A 24,774-nucleotide genomic window follows, 5' to 3' on the forward strand; every position below is an offset into this window, starting at 1 on the left:
ACAAATTCAAGAATTAGACGAACTAGAAACACCTACAGAAAAAGCTAAGCGCTTGAAAACCCGTGCTAAAATTGCTGCCTTAGCTATTATGACTGAAAAATGGCATGGAAAACCTCTCAATGGCAAATACCCAAAGAGAGCGAATAATGCAGATATTGACAAAGCCCTTACCCACCAATGGTTAATGGCCTCTGGATTGAAATCAGAAACAGAGGGGTTTATCATAGCAGCCCAAGATCAATGCCTACCTACAAAGAACTACCAGGCCAACATATTAAAGAACGGCAGCTCCCCATTATGTCGTATATGCCAACAACAAAATGAGACCATCGATCATGTTGTCTCCATGTGCAGTCTGCTTGCGCCTACAGAGTATCTCAACAGGCATGATAGAGCTGCACAATATATTCACTGGGTAATATGCAAAAACCTGGACTTGCCCCATGATAAAAACTGGTGGGAACACAAACCACCCCCAGTACTTGAAAATGATCACATTGCACTCCTCTGGAACTTCACCATTCAAACTGACAGAAAGATAGACGCAAATAGGCCAGACATCATACTGAAAGACTTCAGACAAAAATCATGCCTCCTCATTGATATGACTGTCCCAATTGATATAAACGTATCTGTCAAGACCTACCAAAAACTGAGCAAATATAAAGATCTTGAAATAGAAATTAGCAAAATGTGGAATCTGAAGACGAAAACAATACCTATTGTCATAGGTGCCCTGGGAATGACAGCGAAACGGGCTGATTACTACCTAGCTCAGATACCAGGAAACCCCAAAATGGCTGAAGTCCAAAAGATAGTGCTCATGGGAACTGCCCATATCCTACGTAAAATACTGTCTATGTGATCTCAAATTTTAAAGCAAACATAATTTTCTTATGGCTTCTTAAACATTCACTTGAACAAAACTGTACAAATCCAAATATATGGTACCCTAGGCATAACACCTACATGAACTTCTAACTTGTTGTCTCTTGAGGTCTCTGGGTGAGACTTGGATCCAACTTGTACAAATGCAAAACAAAAGTCAAACATAAAATAATAATAATAATAATAATAATAATGCCCTGATGCAGTACCAGGTAGTGGCTCTCATGGCTTCTGATCTTAATCGATTGGAAGTGTTATCATGTATATTGTTTTGTCTTGGTATAAAAAGATGGGCTACAGCAAATATTCTGCTTAATACCACAGATTTGCTTGTCAGTTGTTTGACTTAACCAGTTGAACATGTCCCTTGGTGGCTGACGATATGTGCATCTCTGATCATGAGCAGAAGTAGTGGGGGAGCATCATAGCCATATGTTGAGAGGAATTCTTTGGTGTAGAATAATTCACATTTGGAAACATGGGTGTTTTGCTCAACATCCTTAAACAACCCTTATTCAGGGACAAATAATTTGATCAAGGCAGCAAGTATTGTTGTAGCAGAAAATGTGGGTGTCGATGTCAAGAAAAAGAAACAATGGGAGTGACAAAAGAAAAGATCCATGGTGGAAAAGAAGAATCCAGGCAGGGTTAGACATGCTCTCGAAGGAAATCTCTGTGTAAGGCCGAAAAGAGAAAGGGGAGCTTAAAAGCGAACAAAAATACAGGGCACTGAAAAGGAAGTACAATATTGAAAGAATATCCTCAGCCAATCGTTGAAGGTAAAAATGTCACTATCCTCTAGAATTTTCCCGTCAACACTGACTGAACGATCCAGGCTAATCGACCAAAGATAATTACTAAAGACAGGGAAGAAAATACTTGTAGACTTATAGATGTAAGTGTTCCCACTGATAGAACTATATCTGTCAAGAAATTTGACAAACTAAGTAAATATAAGTAGAATCATAAAAAGAAAATTGTTTCTGTTATTGTAGGTGCCCTAGGTATGATAAAAAGGGGATGTCAGAAACATCTAGATAAGATCCCAGGAGAACCATGTCTCAGAGAAATCCAAAAGGACTGACAAGGACTGCCCACATCCTTAGAAAACCCCTATCCATTTAAATGTCTGTGACGTGAAGATATTTCGCTACATACCCTCCCCAAGCTTTCGGTTATACTGTAACATTTCTTATCCTTCACTCGCCCAGGACACCAGGTGTGTCTCGGCAAGTGACTGTAATAAATATGGAGATCAAAAATAAATAACAATTTATAATAATAATTATTATTATTATTATTGAGTGAGAATTCAGAGAATGCCATCAAAGTGACACTGGGGTAAAATATATGAAGCCCATTGTACTTATCATGACTACCCGTTTGATATGAGTACACCGGGCACATGCATCACAACAATATGTGCGCGACATCATGATCTCATCAAGATAAACAGTGCATGACTTTGCAGGTAGGGCCCAGTTAGAATTTTCTTCAAGTCGAGTAGCCCATCCCACTCAAACATGTTGTCGGCCACCAAAAGAATAATCAATTGGTTAAGGTCAAACAAATGACAAGCAAATCTGTTGTATTGAGCAGAATATTTTCTGTAGCCCATCTCTTATAGCAAGACAAAACAACGTACATGATAACACTTTCAATCAGTTAAGATCAGAAGCCATGAAAGCCACTGCCTGGTACTGCATTAGGATATTATTATTATTATTGAGTGAGAGAGCAGTGCATGCCATCAAAGTGACACTGGGGTAAAATATACGAAGCCCATTATACCCACCATGACTACCCGTCTGATAAGGGTACACCAGACACATGCATCACAACCATATGTGCGCGACATCGTGATCTCATATCAAGATAAACAGCGCATGACTTTGCAGGTAGGGCCCAGTTAGAATTTTCTTCAGGTCGGGTAGCCCATCCCGCTCAAAAAGTCCCTGAATAAGGGTTGTTTAAGGGTGTTGAACGAAACATCCATGTTTCCAGAGGCGAATTATTCAAACCCCAAAGAATTCCTCTCAACACATGGCTATGAAGCTCCCCCACTACTTCTGCTCGTGATCAGAGATGCACATATTGTCAGCCACCAAGGGACATGCTCAGCTGGTTAAGGTCAAACAACTGAAAAGCAAATCTGTGGTATTAAGCAGAATATTTGCTGTAGCCCATCTTTTTATACCAAGACAAAACAATGTACATGATAACACTTTCAATCAATTATGATCAGAAGCCATGAGAGCCACTACCTGGTACTGCATCCGGGCATTTATTATTATTATTATTATTATTATTATTATTTTTTTAAAATTATTATTGTTGTTGTTGTTGTCGTTGTTATCATCATCATCATCATCATCATCATCATCATCATCATTGCAATAGCAACAACAAAAGAATGAAAATTCCAGATGATGCCATTATTTCATTATTTACATAATTCCTCATCTCTTATATATAGAACTGTACCACTATTTCATGTTTCTTTTTGGATTGAATCGAAAGTGGATTCAATGAAAATATTCTCACACACTTCGTGTAGATAGCAACTGAAGACATCTACACGAACGGTAGATATGGAATATTTACTCTCCGTCTTTGTTGATATCTATCTATCTATCTATCTATCTATCTATCTATCTATCTATCTATCTATCTATCTATCTATCTATCTATCTATCTATCTATCTACCTACCTACCTACCTACCTACCTACCTATCTATCTACATACATACACACATAATCTTTATATGTGTGTGTATAAGTGTATATGCATATACATACACACAAACACATAGATGCCACACACACACACACACACACACACACACACACACACACACACACACACACACACACACACACACACACATATGAATATATATATGTATATGTGTGCTAGTTAGCAAAGACTGAGTTGAAGAAACGTGTTGATACAATTAGGGTGCATAGACTAACGAGCATACATTTAGCAGTAACACAAAAGCTATAAAGACGACAAATACTTATCATACATCATAGTAACGTTTAAGATTGAAACACTGACGGGATCATGTTCTTTCTTAAGTAAGCTCAGCAACTGGTCCCGATGGTTTCCCAGCTATTCTGCTGAAGTCAAGAAAGCAGGCTTTAGCGAAACCACTTTAGATACTTGTCCAGAGTTCCCTTGCAAGTAGTAAACTTCCTACAAAGCTAAAAGAAGACATTAACACCCAGTCCAAGTGTGGTAAGAGCTGTCAGGCAGCTTCTACTTGGTCGAAAACCATGTTGGGTGTCAGTCAGCAAATTATTCTCTTGAGAGAAAGCAATTGGCTTCCTTCGGACTATTCTTTCCATGATTTTTCTTACACACGCGCACGCGCGCGCGTACATATGTATGTGTGAATGTATATATGCGTGTATGTTTGCACATTGTTTATAGCAAACAAGAGAAACCACACTCACTGCATGGTGGGGAGTATGCTTATATTTATGTTATATTTATTCGGTTGATATATTCTACCGTTACTTCAAGCTTTAGAAATATTCGATCAATCAGGCAGCATAGAGGGCGAAAAAGAAAAAAAGCTTTGTCTAAGATTACAATACATTTAAATATAGCAAAGCGTTTACATGGTCTTGATGTTCTCAAACCATACATAACATTAAGGAACTACAAAAGGGTTTCATGGTTAATCTGACAAAAGATGAACTAGTGATAGTTGGAAACATATTTGAAATGATTTTAAGTAAAAAAATAAGGCACAACAAACTCAACACAGTGAAATTGTAATAGTAGTAGTAGTAGTAGTTTTAGTAGTAGTAGTATACTTACAAAGCTGTTAAAACATACAGAAAATAAATCCAACTGCAGATTTGCCTATTTTGATTATGTAGAATTCAGTTCATTGGATTTTAAAACCGACTGCCATATCCGAAACTGCTATCAAAGAAGTCGTTATTAGTTTATAACTTCTCCTGGATTAAAAAATAGGGAAATGAAATTTAGGATGGGTCCATGAGCAGTTTCGACGAAACAGAAATTTCATATTTGGTTGGGTTGTACATTCTACTAAAAAACGGAACTATATCAACAAGATTTTACAGATACAATGGATTTGCCGTAAACAAGTATAAGATTGAAAACTCAGAATTATACCAAACACTTTTGAAGAAATTAATCTAAAGATTGTGATAAATACATATCTGAAGACAATGAATTCCATTACACAACACTTAAACAGTGGCAAACAGTACTCCTACTGATTTGGTTTATAAGAGTACGAAACATGAAACAGGTAAAACACTATGTATTTATCTATAAGTAAATTGCTACTGCTTAAAAATTTGGATCCTCTAAACACTGGGCTAAAATCTATTCCTCTAGACGCACTAATAAAACAGAAAACGCCCATATTGTTTCGAGAAGAATATGCTTTTAAATTGCATGCATATTTTGCAGCTAGCCTCGATATCAAAAACGGGATATTATAAAACTTGCGAGAAAATAACTATCTCACTCTAGATGTAAATTTGTATCCTAACACAGTTGCTTGAACATATATACTTAAAATCAAAAGAGACATTATAATTGAATAAAATCAAGAAATTAGAGAATACAAAAGGAAAATGCAAGCAGCAAGCAAAAGAAACGTAAATAATGGAAATATAAACATTAAAATTGTGAATATTGTAAACAGAAAGGAAGAGGATAGATACAGTGCATGTAAATCTAACGAAAGAAATAACAAACCAGTATAAATTCAAATCTCAATATACTTACAAAATGTCGACCAGCAAAATAGAATGAGGATAATAAAAGAAGGAATATATGAACACAGTTAAGCTTAAGGTTTTAATAGCAGAAAGGTGTATCATTGGAAATATTAGAAGTGACAGCAATCTAAAGCCGTTAGTAGATAAAGAATTATACTCAATGAAACAATTTCCGCGGATACAATTAATGATAAAATAGCAAAATAAATAAATAAATAAATAAGATTGAGCCATTATAGAAATATTGGAAACAGTTGTGAGTATTAATATTACCAACAATTAATGATCTAATCCATGCACAAAAGTTGTAAAGGGGAAAATGGGCACTTCAAATAATGTCGTATAAGAGCAAGACAACTCACACACAGAGAAATAAATATATATATATAAAAGAACAGATCCCTTTATTACTTATGATGTTGCAACGAATGCATGTACATGAAATATGAAAGGATATAAAGACAAATGCTACAGAGTATAAAAAATATAATAAATTAACCGCAATCATGGAGCATCTAAGACAAGAGAACCATGCGAAATAGCAAATAATCCGGAGTTGTGGTAAATGCTAATGATTAGAGATAAAACGAATAAAAAAAAAACAGATTAGATCAAAACTATAGCTTCTTTAGCAAAAGAAACAAAACTTTGGAGGAATAATAAAGGCAGCAGGTGGATGGTAATGGAACCCTATTTCAACAACAATAGCAACAATAATATCGGAACAATTCTTGGAGTAAGTAACAATCGACGAAATAACTCAATTATCATAAAATACAAAACCAGAAACCATAGAGAAAGCATTCATATGTATGATTTAATAACATGCTACGAAATACTTGCAAATATAGACACTGTTATTTCAACCATTTGCTAACAGCTGTTACTGAACATGTTAATTGTACGGCTTGGTATGATTATCTGGTAAAATGACCATAAAATAGATGACAGGGATCAGATCCGATTATGTAAAAAAGAAAAAGAAAAATGATAAAGATCACTCGCAAGCGAGCATTGCCTGGTAACGTGTACTATGCTTTCGCTAAATGATGTAGGTGCTTATACAGCCATGAGCAGACATAGACGCCCTCTTCGTCCTCTCAACTCTTGATCCATACGTCTAGGATGTAACAATTTGAAGGACATCGGGTTGCACGAGGCTAAGCTGGTTGTTATTTTCAGGCGAATAGACTGGGGGAAACGTACCATGAAACGCCTCCCAATCCAGAGATTGAATCCCTGACCCCAAAATAGCGAGCTCAGGCCAGCTGTTGCTTCAAAAATGTTTAATTCTTACACTATTCTTTATTTCTAATATACTGACAAGATATCCACACAGTTTCGGTAAGTTTCTGAGGCTATATTTGGAATACGGAAGCTAGATGAAGGCTTAAATATGTCCATTTTTGTCTTCTGTACTTTGTGGAAAGTGGATGTTAATTAAATATGTTAAACATGTTACAAACAATTTTGCAGATACTGGACTTTGTTGTTACTTCCAAAATCACGGTACCATTCACGGTTGCCAAGTTCACATTATTTTCGCAGCAAGTTCAAAACCATTCTCCGCGCAGCAAAGATATCACTGTTCACATTAACCGACCCACACTCACCGTCGCATCGATCCGACTTGTTTCCTGATGCCAAACTTCCTCGTAATCAAATACTGTCAACTGTTCCACACGAAATTGTCCGACATCGGCCGCCTCGCATCAACTGCCTCACATCGACCCACACATTGGCTTCCGTCACTCAGCTCCTAGCACCAAAACTCACATCACCAACTACACGTCTACCAGTACAGACTTAATTCTTTTTTGCCCACAGGGGGCTAAACGTAGCGGGGACGATATTGTAAATTGGGGCGAGTATGAAAAAACAAAAATGAACAATCGAATAACAATCTTAAAAATATTGTTTAAAGTTCGAATAAGAAACAATATAAAAAAACAAACAATGAAGTGGGGAACGGTTCCGCTTTCGATCCCGCAAGCCCCGGTCCGCCACTGCTGCCTTTGGGAAGACTTTCAGAACACTCTTAATTGGAAACGTTCACTCCTACCATTCTTGCTACAGTTTTCCAAATTTTCTTGTATACATCCGGCCACAGGCACTCCCCAACCCTCATCTTCCTTTTTAGGTGGAGGGATAAGAATCTCACCAGACCAAGGCTGGAGATGAAAGTGTCTGTCACAATACCTTTCACACGGGTCTTCCACACGACCTCTTTCGCAAACGGAGCGACCTGAGGTCATGTAGGAAACAGGCTTGTTTCCGCGTCGACCTGAAGTGTTCATTAAGAGTGTCCATGAAAGAATTCATTTACTTACCACCTCTTCCTCTTCTTCCTTCGAGGCTTGCGCATATCCATGAGGCCCTCACACATCTGTGAGGAAAAGTCCAACCTCAAGAGCCCCATATCTTAACTGTATTTATTTTAAAATTTGTTATAATTGTCTCTGGTCATAGAAAAAATAAGAATCTCATTGGGTGTCCTATGTTCATATTTCTGGGTTAAATCGTGCGTATCGTCTGTATCACGAAGTTCTAAAACAAGATTGTCATTTCTAGCGGCTACTGCCGCTATGTGAGTGCGGGAAGGGTGGGACTTGGGTTGGGCATTTCTTTCTGGTTCTGGTAGTGATTTCTCTCTATTATTTTTTGCTGTAGGACTATTGGGGAGGGACAGGTTTTTTTCTTTTTCTTTTGCTCTCTTTTTCAACTCCCTCTCCCTTCGACGTCCTTATTGCTCTCCGTCTCGGACTCTTGTATTTCGCTTTCTGCCGCTATAGCCTTTTCTGGTTCTTTTTCTGGAGAGGTTGGCCTTTTTTGGTCACATTTAAAGCATCGGGGCTTTCTCCCCTCGACCATCACACGCAGTCGCACTTCTCCCACCTGAATTGTTTCAATGATTTTCCCCAAATCTTTAGGGGGCCACCTGAATTAATTATTCCAGGCTCTGCCCCTGCCAGTGCTGAGAATCCAGGGTCCACCTCTGATGGTATTTCTCCCACCCAGACCGTGGAAGTACGTCTTCCGAGATACGTGGACAGGAGTTCAATTTCTGTCGCTTTTAACGAACTGGTGGACACCTGCTTGGTTTTCTTCTCGGATTGAAACCTTACTTCTATGTTTGCGAACCTCTGACCTCTAGTTACAAACTGTATGTCATACTAAACGGGTCTTAGATAGCGCTCCACTTCATCTTTAGCAGCCATGTGCAGTTTTTTCGACTTTATGATAAATGTTTTGTAAATAACTGTGCTAAGCTTTGCTTTGAGGGAGACTTCTCTGGGAGGAGCGACTTTAACTTTGTCCCCCTCCCTTTGTAACATTTCTTTAAATTTGACGAGTTCTTCTTTTCCATACGCTATGTCTCTTTTCTTAACTCCGGTGGCTTGTGCAAAGTTTTTTCCTTTAATAAACTCCTCCGCTGTAAGCATACGCCTTAATTCCGTAGAAGAGCAGTTGAATTGGTACTTGGTCCGTAATTCGTGGTACTTGGTCCATGATTCAAACATTTGGCTTTGGTTGATGATTTTTCCTTCTTTTGTAAAAAAGATTTCTTTTTTTTTTTTTAGGTTTCACCACAAGGGAGAAAACAACGTAGCACAAGACTGTCTATGGCAAATAACAAACTTGTTTTTAACAAAATGAATTAACAAATTAAACAACAGTTCAAACAAACACAACAATAAGCAATAGCACAACAGCTCAGCAAAGTTAGATACACATTGATGGAATAATGACCCCTGGTACGGACTGATTTGCCACTTGTTAACTAGTAGTATCTATAGTTCACCCACACAGTAAAAAGCGCGCAAAATCATACCGCCTACACTTTAAACAGTCACGTGACCACAATGAATTATTTTTTCGTTTTGCCTCCTTATAAGCGTGCACATTATTATTATTATTTCTCCATTAAGTATCCTGTACCTTGTTTTACCATTAACTAGCGTTAATATCCGTATAATAATATAATATATTACTAGGCTATGATGCTTTATTTATTTTTTATATTTACTTTCTTCACTTTATATTAGTATGTCATTAGTTTTTTCCTTAAGGAGAAATTTTTTTTTTATATTTGATGAACACTCTTGGTTCTCTCCCTTCCTCCACTTTTGACTTAGCAATTAGCTTACGACTTTTAGTTTACTTTACTGTGATCTATTTTGCCCTCCTCCCCCCTTCTTAATCATTTAATTTAAACCTTTAGTATAACGTTTACAGCCCCCTCCCTTTATAACTCTATGTAAACAAGCGTTCTTACTTCTAACGGTCACTTACTTGGCCATATAATATTATAACTCCTAAGTTACCTCATCATTTCGCATTTGTCTTGCTTCTATATGTTGGTTCCCTGACGATGAATATATGTGGAATTCCAGCAGCTCTTACTTCTTTGGAGTATAGTACACATATATTTTGAAACATCTGTAGGAATTAAAGGAATTTTTATTTATATGCGTTCTGCTCCATTTATTGTTATTATTCATATCTACTCAAAATGCATCACTTCAACTTGGTATCTCTACCTATAAAACGGCTGTGATATCCTGTTTTTTTGTGTAATTTTTGCTACCCATGGTAACTATTAACATATTTACATTGTCAAAGTTTTTTTAAACTGAGATAATATTAATATATACATAAACTAATATATACATCTCCACTTATACATAACATATATACATATATGTGTATGTTATACATACATATATACATTCATATATGAGTATACATTCATATAGGTGCAGGAATATATATGTGTGTGTGAGGTGCGTGTATGTGTGTGTACATATCACGTATGTGGGGGGGGGGTGACTGTGGTGGAAGTATATATGGGAAAAAGTGGAAATTTAAATTTTCTTTATACATATATTTTTATTTTGATATTCTTTATATATTTTCTTGGCAGTCTTACACCATTTGGGACTGCCACCGGTTAACCTATTACCCGGTAATACTAGTCACAAGTTACGATTAAACCTATCAGCAACTGATATATCGCCTGGTCATCTTGCGCTTGTTTGTTACTGGAATTATGCTATAGATATAATGTGTGTACCATAAGCACCTTTGATTGCAGCCTGATATGCAAATATTTCTTTCACCATCTTTTACAATCTCTGAAGTCCAGTGGCAATGGAGGAATGTCGACATGTACAGAATAAACAGATCGGATGTACAGTCACAAATCTCCACGTATGGTGGCATGAGGCTTTTCTTAACATTGCTGAAACTGTTGAGAACAGGCAGATTCTTCAGTAGAACTTCATGTGACTAAGCAGCCCTTTTTAGGAGAATGCTGCTTACGCTGCTATGGAAAGGGACTACAAAAAGTGACCTAAAAATCTCCTGTTCACTTAATACTGGTTAGCAGCCTGCAGTTGACGGCAGTTTGTTATAGCAGGACGAATAATCACTTATTTTATATGAACAAGTCAAAGCCTCTATTTGGTTCATGTGCGAACTCTGCTAGATTTGTAGAAATCCATTAACCTGAAAGAAGAATAACAATTGTTACTAGATATAACACAGATATTGCAGCTCTACAAGAAACCACATTGTATCATGAAAATAATATACGGAAAAGTTTCGGTTTGCACCATTTTCTCAAAGGGCAAACCTAAGGGAGAAAGGCGGGATAGTAGTCTAAGTTTTGCAGTTCGTATTTCCTTGGCTGGTTCTTGTGAACAGCTAATTGGAATGAGTGATCGCATCACGGTATGTCGTGTATCATTAGAAAATGAACGTTTCACAACAGTTATATCTGTGTATGCCCCAACTCTGGGCAGTGATTATGAACTTCTACTGACTTTTCCCAAGATTAGAAACAAATAAGTTATTCTATTCTTACTCTAATAAGTGACAAACTTCTTATATTAGGGATTTGATCTAGTCATAGGTAATGCGTTCTTTAAAAAACAACAAAAAGGACGTTCATAAAGTGACATGGATTCACCTTACGTCAAAGTATGGACACATGTTGAAAAATGCAATCGTTTGAAAGTGTGACTTTGCAGGTTTGTGCTCAGTACATGTTAAACAAGTTGATGAGTATGATATTGACTATAACTTAATACATGTAAAGGTGAAATTTCACATTATGAAAAAGACAAAAATGGAGTGAAAATACCAAAATGCTACACGTCCCAAACTACCAAAAAATACCAAAACTTTTAAGCATTATTACCAGAAGGCTATGCTGGGGCTAATTTTGATGGTACTTGGGATAATTTCGAAGAAAAAGAGTACAGCATTGACGCAGAAATTCTTGCTTTTACCAAACATGTGCATAGAGACTGGTTTGATGTGGTTTGATGACAATCATGAAGACAGCAAAAACATACTCTTCACTTAAAGTTATAAATACTTGTGGGGTTGAACGTAATTCTGTCTTAACATCTCTTAAAAACATCAAATCATCTTTTCAACGCGCTCTTTGACAAATGAAAAACAGTTGGTGGACAAATATTCTACCAGTAAGTTTTCAGTCTTGAAACCTCGACTATTGCGCTTGTAAAATCTAAGAATGAGAATGTATCGTATGAAAATTGTGAGGGAATAAAAAGGTGAGCAGAACACTTGACTGAACTTCTTCATAATTCGTCGACTGCAAAAGATAAAATTATAAATGGTCTCCCAAGACACACTATAAATGAAATGATAGTGACACCTAACTTAGATGACACTATATATACATATATATATAAATTAAATAATGAGGGCAGAAATTGATATTAATCAATTAAAACCATATTTAAAAAATCCGAAGATTAAAATTATATTACATACAAAATTAAGAGGAATGACCACCAAAGTGGACTCCTATATGCTAGATATAGACGTCAACTAACCTAACCACGAAGAGTATGTTCTCAAGAAAAACATTTCAGCAGTTCTTGAGAACATACTCCTCGTGGTTAGGCGATTTGACGTCTATATCTAGCATATAGGAGTCCATTTTGGTGGTCATTCCTCATAATTTTGTATGTAATATATATATATATGTATATGCTTTCGGTGCAATTGGTACTTTATTACGGCGCCGTAATTTACGATCCTGTAAGCCCTCGACAGGAAAAAAGAAAGCTTTCTTATCCGCATGGGAGTTTCTCGTCTAGCCGTAAAGCCTTTTCTGTTTGTTTTCCTGTCTTGTTTTTTGTCCGCCACTACATTCCTCCATGGCAAGATTTAATTTGTGTATACAAATTTAATTTGCGGTCCGTGGGAAGAGCCGTTTTAACGATGCGTCCTGCCCAGCTCTTCGAAACGCCGGTGTTAAAACGGGGGTAGCTGATGAAGTAGAATGTTCTCTATGTGGCTTGTGTGTTTTCTCGTCTACGTTTTGTTTGCAATGTCCTGTACCCAGATATGCACCTATACATACAGGTGGATGTCGGTACGCACATACCTGTACGTATATATGTATATACTCATTTACTATTTGTTTATATATATATATATATATATATATATATATATATATATATATATATATATATATATATATGTATGTATATATATATATATATATATATATATATATATATATATATATATATATATATATATATATATATATATATATATATATATATATATATATATACATACATATATATATGGACATAGTCATTCACGGAACTCTTACATACACACACACACACGCTCATACACAGGGAGAGACACACGCTCTTTCATTCACTCACATACACGTACACATGCATTTAAATGCATACGCATGCACACGTATCCATCCATCAATACGCACACACACACACACACACATATATTCATGTAGGCATTTATACGTGTACATATTTATACGCATATATATATAGGTGCATATATACGGGTGCATGCACATATGTATGTATATGCATATATATGCATATATATATATATATATACTACACACACACACACACGTACAGACACGCATACATAACACCCAGGTGTAGCTATTTTATACAGATACCAAGAGGTGACGGTAAGTATAAACAGTTATTGTTACTTCATTTTATAATACCTAATAGCTGACGAGACACCGGCTTTTTAACCTGCTATAAATAGTTGTTACTTATCTTTCAAATCATTCCACCGTCATAAAATGTCAAAGGCACACAGTGTGGTCCTAGATATTCTAAAAAGACGAGATGATCATAGTTGAAATGCCTTTGATCATAATGTCTGTGGTATCAGCGTTTATGTGGAGGAAGATACCAAGAAAAACAAACAATACATAAATATATGTGAATTCACCCCTCCCCCAAAAAAAATTTAGTTAAAGAATGTATATCGACAGAAGCTGCAGGGGTTTCGGAAAGGTCCTTTTATAGACATATTCTTCAGAGCTAGACGAAACCGAGTCGTCCCGGAATCTACCGCGAAAGGGACTGATGAAAATTTCACCGTCAATGCTGCTTATCAATGCCATATAATCGAGAAACTTCTGATACGATGTCACTTCGGTCAGTTTGAAGTATATAGAAACAGTGAATACACCGTTCGTCGGCTTTGCAATGAGGACGCAAGCTTGAATCAAATTCAAATTATGCAATTTGGTGGCACTTTTTGTAATGTTTTTGTAATATTTACATTGACATGACACTGTCGATAAAGTTGGTGTTTAGTTATAGAGTTGTCACTCATTTGTGTTGACCAGATTTATTTAACATAACTCATTAAGTTTATCTTTTTCACTCGTCATTATAGCAGCATTTTAATTTACTGAAAGTATTTTATTCACTGCACTAATTAGGATAGATTTCTCAGAAAAACATTTCTAAAAATATTTGTTGCATTGATAATATGGCCTATTATTGAGTTAGTAGGTGCGACTATAGATTCTATATTGTTAAGTGGAATTAAGTCAGCAGGAGAAACTAGAGGGCCTATAAATGACCTTCGTTCAGTCAGTGTGAAAAACTGTTGGCTGTATAACTGAGTTCAGTTTAGATACTGTAAGAAACTATAAGGCGTATAGGTCATCTTACTTCAGTCAGAACAATCGATAAGTTCTATATCTAGCCTTAGTACGAACTATATTATTTAGTTGACTGACGTTTAGAGAGTGTGAAAAACTAATGTGTCTAGCTAACCTTAGCTTAGTCAAACTTAGTTAACAATAACAGACAGGCACTTTTCTAATCTAATTTAGATTTGCAGCTGAAACTTAAGATTACTGAATAAATTAGCACGAATTATGATTTACATCATTGTAAAATTTTAATTAATTGTGTAATGCTATACGTTGCAAATAATCAGAAAATTAAGATTAAGAGCTATTTCTGTATCTTACTCGTAGTCTATAATTCATAGTACAATATCAGCATACAGAAAGGCATCAAAGTCACCACTTCTCACCCCATATTTTCAATATATTAGTTGTTTAAGGGCAGCGAGCTGGCATAATCGTTAGCACGCCGGGCGAAATGCATAGCGGTATTTCATCTGCCGTTACATTCTGAGTTCAAATACCGCCGAGGTAGACTTTGCCTTTCATCCTTTCGGAGTTGATTAAATAAGTACCAGTTACGCACTGGGATCGATGTAATCGACTTAATCCCTTTGTCTGTCTTTGTTTGTCCCGTGTATGTTTAGCTCCCTGTGGGCAACAAAGAAATAAATATATTAGTTACTTCACATTGTGGAATGATATAGATATTGGTATTTTTGTTTAGAAGAACATACCGACGATGGAGTAGAGACCAGTTGCCTATTACTGGTACATATTCTTTTGACTTTGGGGAGAAAAAAACATGAAGTGAACGTCAGCGGAAAATGAATTCAGGTGCCAGTAAGAGGAGAGGTTATATAACGAATTTAATCTCTACAATCCCACCTTTGTCATCTCTTTTAGATATTCATATTGAAAATCATTTTGAAAAATGTTCCGTTTGAGAAACTTAAATATTTCCGAGCCGTTCCTTCTGCCTATATATCACAGACTTTATGCCTACATACGACGTCACCATTAACATGCCAAATTTTAATTAAGATGTAACTAAGTTTACATTTGTAATTTCCTGTTCATTAATTTACGTTCTATACCAATGTAAATCACGTTCAATAAATCTGATTTAGCATGCGTCTTTACAAGAAACATCCATGGCGTTTTATTGACGCTGACTGTGTTGCTACTTTTGTAGTATCTTACCTTACTGAGTTTTGTGTCCAGTTTGATATTGCTTTCAACACACTGGTGATAAATATGGAATTGAAAATCATTGAGTGGCATATTTTCATAAAGAAATTTCCGTCCGCCACCCAAGATCCAGGTGATATATTTACCCGTAATGTACGGTTCTCACTTTTGTGAATAAAACTAGAATCAACTGTCCTCTTCTTGTGTTTTACAAGGTCGTGTGTGGTAATTATTGCTTTCTCATGAAATAATCTGGCTCTGACTGAAAAACGTCTCAACATATTTTCGTTATATTCGTATAGGCACAGGCATGGTGTGTAATTAAGAAGTTTGTTTCTCAACCACTTTCAGTTAATGTCTTCTACTTGGCTTCAGACCGACCAAAGCCTTGTAAGTGAACTTGGTGGATGGATACTGAAATAGCCCTGTTGTATACATACATATGCACACACACACACACACACACACACACACACACACACACAAACACATACATACATACATACATACATACATACATACATAAATACATACACTATAACGAGATCCGTTGGAAGGATAATCCCGAGGTCAAAGAAATAAGAAACCATAGTCACTCATAATAAAAAGGAATGCTGGTGAAATGTCCCTGTGAAAACCTCAGTAAAATGTAAACACAAAAGATCTGACATAATAATTTGAGATAGAGAAGAGAAACTATGTACAGTTGTGGAAATCAACTGCCCTGCAGATGTTAGCATAAAACTAAAGATCAGCAAAAATAGAAATTACACTGAATTATTGAGGAATCTACAGCTACTCTATCCAGATTACAAGTTCAAGTTTATACCTGTAATTATTGGGGCACCGAGGTATGTAACTCGTTGCCTACAAACCAATCTTGAAGAATTAGGGTTCTCAAAATCAGGATGGAGAAAGATGATTCGAAGACTACTGATCCAATCCATCACTAGAACTGTAAAAATCTGTAAAACGTTCCAGAAGTTTATCACTTAAGTATATATGAGCATGTCTAAACATTCAACTACATGCATGAAAATACATACATAAACCAAAACAGATATAGCTCCACACATATATACACACACACATACATACATACATACATACATATATACATAGAAAAATACTCTGTTGTTGATGTTGAAATTCCAATGTAGGCGCCTTGGATCTAGGTTAGAAACTGGTTCCTTCTCTCTTGGCAAGAAATCTTGAAAATAAAACTAATTACATACGTGCATACATACATATATACACATACATACATACATACATAACATACATACATACATACATACATACATACATACATACATACATACATACATGTGTGAGTAAAAATAAATACAAAAAAAGGGGGTTTTGTATGATCGTGTATAGAGGAATATATTATTTTATTAAAAGAGTTCCAACTCTTCTATTTTTTATGTTTTATTTATATTCTTGTAAATTTAATGTGGGATATAGAATATGGAATATATAATATATAATATGAAAATGGATGGTACAATGAAATGAAGTATTGAATGTCTTATTGAATATATGGAATATGTCTTATTGAATATACCAAAAGGTATTGAAAATACGTATTAGCCTTTATATATTTAATCCTTTATATTGAACACTCAATATTTCATATATTCAATAAGACATATTCCATATATTCAATAAGACATTCAATACTTCATTTCATTGTACCATCCATTTTTATATTATATATTATATATTCCATATTCTATATCCCACATTAATTTTACAAGAATATAAATAAAACATAAAAAACAGACAGAGTTGGAACTCTTTTAATAAAATAATACATATATACATATATACATGCATGTATAAACAAAAAATTAACAGGAACCAGGCAGCAGTATAGAGAGGTATGAGAGGAGAAGCAGTGAACATCACAGAAGCTCCTACTCGAGAAGACATAGACTCTTTCTGGGGGAAAATCTGGAATGAAGAGGAGTTTAACCAAGAGGCTCTGTGACTGGAAGAAATCCGAAGAAGTTATTGCCTCCGCATTTCACCAGAGACTTACAGTATTGATGGTGATACCCTTGTAGCTGTGATCCAGAAACTTCAGGAGGGATAAGCACTTAGAAGAGACTTGATTGTTGGGTATTGGTACAAACAGCTAACCTTCACCTGATGATATCTTATCAATCTGTATCAGAAAGCTCTCAATGAGAATGACAGCCCCATGATTGACCGAGAGTGGGGAGCCCAGAATCAGTCAGACCCAGTTAACACGGAAATGACCTTGGATATGAATACGGCTATTCATTCGAACAGCAAACGAAGTGCAAACAACTTTGGGTGCAAGTTGTGCTGTAGGACCTTTGCAACGGAGAGAAGCTTGAAGATACATTAAGGAAAGACTTGTAAGAAGAGGACAGAGCAGTGTGGCTCATCTGATCGTAAAACACGTGGCAAATCATCCCGGAGTCAAACCACAGCGGATCTATAAATGCTACTGGAAAGACCTCCTCCCGACAGGAAACTGCAGGTTATGAAACTGGTGCATCAGATAGTACTCCGAAGAAACTGAGGGTTCTGTGGCTTGCTGCTAATGAGAAAGGAAAATATAAAAAGTTTGAAAACAAGGTATTCGAGTTCTTTATAAAATGACAGGCTCTACAGTGGAGAAACTGGGAAAGTTAACAAGCTGAATTTACGATACAAGAAAAGAATTATTTGGAGCGAAAGATCGTATCCGATTAGAAAAAGTAAAGTGTGGACCCAGGAAAATGAAGCAGTTGAGGAAGGAAAAGACCAGCCTAAGAAAGTGATGGAAAGCTGCTGTGGAAGACGAAAATCCTGGCCCAATTTGAAAGAAAAGCCGTTATGTGCATATCCGCCGATATGTGGGATAAAAAGAAAGTAAAAGGACTCGGGGGCAGTTTCTGAAGGACCCGTACGGAGATACTAAGAAGCTGTTCACTGAACCGAAGAGTGACACTTTATCGTGCGCGAAAGAAGAATAGGACGCTCATATCAAAGAAACCTACAACGTTCCGCACCGTAACCAGCCACTGCCACCTCTAAATGGGCTAAAGCATCTCTTAGAATCTGATATCGAATTTAAAATTGGGGACATCAGGGAGAAAGAAGTGAATGATTTCGTGAGAAAAACTAGAGCAAAGAGTGCCACAGGAAGTGATGGTGTCTCGTATAAAGTATACAAATATTGCAATCGTCCACGAAAGAAGCTCTTTGTCCTACTTTGTGGCGCGAAGAGACTCTAGTAGAGGATTGCTGTAAGGCAGAAGGCATATACCTGCCGAAAGAGGCCAATGCAGAGACTATAAAACAGTTTAGGCCGATATCCTTCTTGAATGTGGAGGGCAAGATCTTTATGGGAATTTTCTCGAGGTGAACAGTGACATATTTACAGAATAATGTATATGTTGATGAATATTCCAAAAGGCCGGAATCCCTGGGATCCCTGGATGCGTTGAACACTGTATTTCGATTTGGAAAGCGATCCAGGATGCCAAACAGAACAAGAGAAGCCTGAACGTGGTTTAACTTGACCTAGCTAATACAAATAGCTCACTGCCACACGAATCACTGATGAGAGCCATAGAGCCACTTCCACATCCCAGACAAAGTAACCAAATTAATGAGGATATATTATGACAGTTTCGAGATGAGGTTTACAGCTGGAGATTTTACAGCAGATTGGCACCGATAGAATATTGGCATTACTGCTTGCTGCACAATATCTAACACAATATCTTAGTCATGAAGATGATTTTGAAAGCAATGGATTTTTTCGGAACAAATCGCCCATGTACAATCGCCTAAGAAAGCCTTCATGGATGACGTGACACTTTCATCAACAGACAAGTAAATCATGCAGAGTGTCCTCTTGAGACTAGATGAGCTTGTGAGGAGGCCAAGGATGTGGTTTAGAGCAAAAACGTCGCGTAGTTTGACATTTGTTAAGGGAGTGCAGAAGGAAGTTAAGTTTCGAATAGCTGAAGAAAACATTCCAACAAAGAACCCGTCAAGAGCTTAGGGCGAGTATATAATGGAACATTGTCAGATAGGAGTCGCGGAATAGAAATTATGAAACAAGCCGAGGTTGATTATCTGCGATGGATAACTCAAAGTTACCAGTGAATATAAAATTTGGTTCTATATTTAAGAGATGATGACTTATGTACATGATTTACATTCGACGGATATTTGTCCTCATCTTGTTTGTTGTTAACACAACGTTTCGGCTGATATACCCTCCAGTCTTCTTCAGATGTCTTGGGAAAATATATCGACAGGAGGGTTTAGCTATGGGCTAGCCATTATCACCGATAATAGTCAATATATACATGGAATACTTTGAGAATTTGGCTTTAGGATCAACACCACTAAAACCAACACCATAGCTATGATATGTTGATGGCACCTTTATACTCTGGCCACACCAGGAAGATGTCCAAGTGCCGTTAGATCATGTGAACTCAATAAAGCCATCCATACAGTTCACAATGGAAAAGGAAAAAAAGACAATCAGCTAGCATTCCTGGACGTATTAATAACACGCACCAAGTATGGATTCAGGACATCCGTATACCGCAAGCCGACTTTTACTGGACGATACCTCAACTTCAATTCCCACCATCAATACAGTGTAAAGAGAGGGATTGCTTAGTGCCTAAAACATCATGCAAAGAATATAAGTAGCGATCGTAATACACACCACGAAGAAACGATCAAACTCAATAACAATCTGTTAAGCAACCCCAAAAGCATACTATTCACTCTAATTAGAAGGGAGAGAATAAGGCCAAAAAACTGTCCACAGGCTGTCTACCCTATATGAAAGGCCTCTCCCAAAAGATACAAAAGATATGCGGCCCATATGACATCATGACATAATACAACTTCGCAAATATCTCCTTCGAGTAAAACCACCAATAGAAGAGAATATGACCAAAGATTGCGTGTACTAAATCCCATGCAGCTGTGGTAGGTTATACAAAGGTGAAGCATGCCGCCCCTTCAAAATAAGGGTAGACGAACATCGCAAAGCTGTGACACTAGGAGATATTGATAAATCGGGTATAGCTGATCATGCTAGGACACAACAACCTCCTAAGCAGACCGACTGCAGATATGAGCAGCATATGGGAACCAGTATTAAGGAAGGATAGAAAAATATTAGGTTTATAAGCCCTAAAATTCATTCTATAATTACCCACGGGCATATGGCGTAGTGGTTAAGAACGCGGGCTACTTACCCCAAGATTCTGAGTTCAATTCCAAGCAGTGACCTGAATAATAATAATAATAATAATAATAATAATAACAACAACAACATCGAAAAATACCTTAGGAATGAGAACCCAGGTTCGAAATTTCCCCAAGACACCTCAAGAAGGCTGGAGGGTATATCAGCCAAAACGTTGAATGTAAATAATGTAAATAATGTATAAAATTTGGTGCTTACAGTTCGGCTTGTATCCGTGACTTTCCTGGCCACGAGTTCAAATCATTGAACAAAAATGTAATGTGTTCATCAGAGAGTGGCTAGGCTCTTTATCGTAAAAGAGGTTCGTTGCAGTTACCACTGGCGTCAATAGTTGAAAGGTGAAGATGCTGAGAGAGTCGATGTGAAAACAGCCAGGAAGTGGAATGCAGAAGCAGGGTCTGATGACATCCTAAGACCGAGATATGGTGGGCACAACGTAAATTCAGCGGAAGGGACTTGGTTTTGGCGCAGATCCATTCAGACCGGTTGCAAGTATGATGCGGAATAAACGCAGATCTGTTGTTAGCAACAGCGTCAAAATGAGGGAAGCAGAGAGAAGAGAGCTTCATTTGATTCAATGCATTCAAAAAGTACAAATGACGAGATGGGAGGAATATGTTGTTGAGAGAAAAATAAGTTGGGATGAGATATGGAGGTGGTCCACATCTCAGCTAAGGTTTCTGATTTGTTCATCCTATGATGTCTTGCCTGCAATTCTAGTAAGATGGAACGTCTCAAAAAATGATATATGCAAATGCAGAAAGGTCAGAACACTGAAACATATTCTTTCCAGCTGTTCACTTGCATTGAACAGGTATACATGGTGACACAACCTGGTCCTTAAGGTTATCTTCAATGCGATAAAGAACCAAACTGATCTCAACAACAGTGAAAAAAAAAACGTTGAAAGTACCAATTAGAGACTTCATTACCTTCGTGCGCTCAGGACAGCGGATCTTCTTGAAAAAGAAGAACAACAAACTTCCTGTGAGCGATGAAAAGTGGAACGATTCTTTCCCATCTCAGTTACGAGTCATCTCAGTTACGGATCATCTTCAGGACACTTGACCATTTAACATACTACTATCATGACACCCCCGCATTCTTCTTCTTCTTCTTCTTCTTCTTCTTCTTCTTCTTCTTCTTCTTCTTCTTCTTCTTCTTCTTCTTCTTCTTCTTCTTCTTCCCTACCAAGAATTCACAACGACTTCGAACACACAAGAGTAAACAAGAGAGGCAGAAACAAGCAGTAACAAGGAAAATGCCACTTGTATTTGAACACTATGCATATATTCTTTAAAAAAAACTTTTCTGTTAATTTTTACCTAATTTAATTGTTTTCCATACTTACAGTTGAAAAAGTCTCAATGACTGTAACCGGAACTGAAATGCTTTTTATAAAATTATTTTAGCATTTTCTACCTTGACTTCTTGACTTTTTTCCATATACATATATCTATATATATAAAAATGAGAATGTGTGTCTGTCTGTCTGTCTGTCTGTCTGTCTGTCTGTGTGAATCCCTAAAACTCGAGAACTACGCAACCAATTTCATTCAAATTTTACACATGCCTTACTTAGGGTTCCAGTTGTGTTTTAGTCAAAAAAAATTATTAACTTCTTGCAGAGTTCGAGCCCACGGCAACATAATATCTCCTCCACTATTTAAGTATTACGTGTCAAAAGTGAAACAAAAACACTCATGTCAAATACTTTCACTTTAAAAATGAAACTATTCCACTAACTGAAACAATCACATTTCGATACTGTAGTGACAGATACTTTCACAGAGAGAGAAAGAGAGAAGGAGAGAGACAGAAAGAGAGAGAGAGAAAGAGAGAAAGAGAGAGACAGAAAGAGAGAGACAGAAAGAGAGAGACAGAAAGAGAGAGAGAGAGAGATGTATATGTATACATATACATGTATATGTACACCATTTCGATACTGTAATGACAGATACTTTCAGAGAGAGAGAGAGAGAAAGAGAGAAAGAGAGAGAGAAAGAGAGAGAGAGAAAGAGAGAGAAAGAGAGAGAGAGAGAGAGAGAGATGTATATGTATACATATAGATGTACACGTATATGTATATATATATATATATATATATAGATCTATACATACATGTATATGTATACATATGTGTAGATGTATATATATATATAGATGTACATGTAATACGTACACATATATACATATATACATGCATACAGATATCTATACATATATACACCCATCACACACACATACACATGCACACAAACACACACATTAGTCATTTGTTTTCTTATCCAAAACTACGTCAAAAGTACTGAATGGATCTTTATGAAATTTGGAAATTATATTCTTTGCATAACGGCCATAACTCCCATGAAAATTCATATATTTTTGATGTTCATGAAATTTTAACCCGAACATAACAGATGAGCATTATTTAGAAAATGATGTCACACGTTATCGAGGCTACCATTCTTTCTGGATGTGCAAAAGAGGATGACGTCTTTATTCCAAGAATTCCTCTTACTCCATCAGGAGCAGACATTCCTTTTACATTTAGAAGACTACAATTCCCCCTTCGTGTGACTTTTGCCATGTCCATAAACAAATATCAGGGTCAAACACTGTCTGTAGCTGGTCTTCTCTTGGAAGAGCCCTGCTTCTCACATGGACAACTGTATGTTGGCTGCTCAAGAGTTGGCAGCAACAAAAAACCTATTTGTATATGCTCCACAAGGGAAAACAAGGAACATAGTTTACAATGAGGTGTTATAATCACAACAGCAAGAAAGTATGTACATGATCACGTTCTTTTACGAAACTTCATTGACTTTCATATATTTATATTGATATACATATATATACGTGTGTTTGGGTGCGTGTGTGTATATACATCTCTATATATAAAGATGATGCGTAGTCTAGACGGCGTTTTTAGATTTCATTATTCTCTTTAACCCGGGCAACGCCGGGTATTTCTGCTAGTATATATATATATATATATGTAGGCGCAGGAGTGGCTGTGTTGTAAGAAGCTTGCATCCCGCGCATGCGCAGTTAGTCGACTTCTTCTAGCTGAACCAGAGTGGACGTTGTCTTGTTATGCTCCGTCCAATTACAAGGAAAAAGAACAAAAACAGAGACGGTCGTCGAGGTAGGTGATTTTGTCTTATTTGAGCTGGGCGTAATTTGTTATATTGTAATTTTTTGTTAATAAATTTTGCCCAGCTCTAGGACAATTTCGCCTGCTCTCGGCGGCTGCTGTTCTTGTGTATTGTGAATTCTTTGGATTCGTTTAAAAAAGAGGGACGTATTCTCGCCCGAACGATTAGAACCTATTACAGTTGCTGTTGCAGTTACCGTTGGCCGTAGCCAATATTTTGTTTGGATCTATAGGATTTATTTTACCAATTACCGGAAAAAAAGATTCACGACCAAAACCCTATCCACAGAGGCTCCGCTTACCAGTGTTTATGTTGTATAAATACATGTGCGGCAAAAACAATAATAAACTTTAGGGGTATGTAAATTATGAGTAGATCGTTTCCAGAATTTTTTTAGAAATTATTTTGTTGAGAAAAGGCGTACAAAACGTAAAGATTCGTACCGGAATTTGACTCATTTAATATCAGAATAAGTTTTTACAGAAAAAATAAGTGCTTAAATATAAGGAAGATGACTTTTATTGATGCTGGACGGTAT

This window comes from Octopus bimaculoides, chromosome 4 (genome assembly GCF_046866305.1).
Source record: "Octopus bimaculoides isolate indiv1 chromosome 4, ASM4686630v1, whole genome shotgun sequence".
In the NCBI taxonomy this organism is placed as follows: Eukaryota; Metazoa; Mollusca; class Cephalopoda; order Octopoda; family Octopodidae; genus Octopus; species Octopus bimaculoides.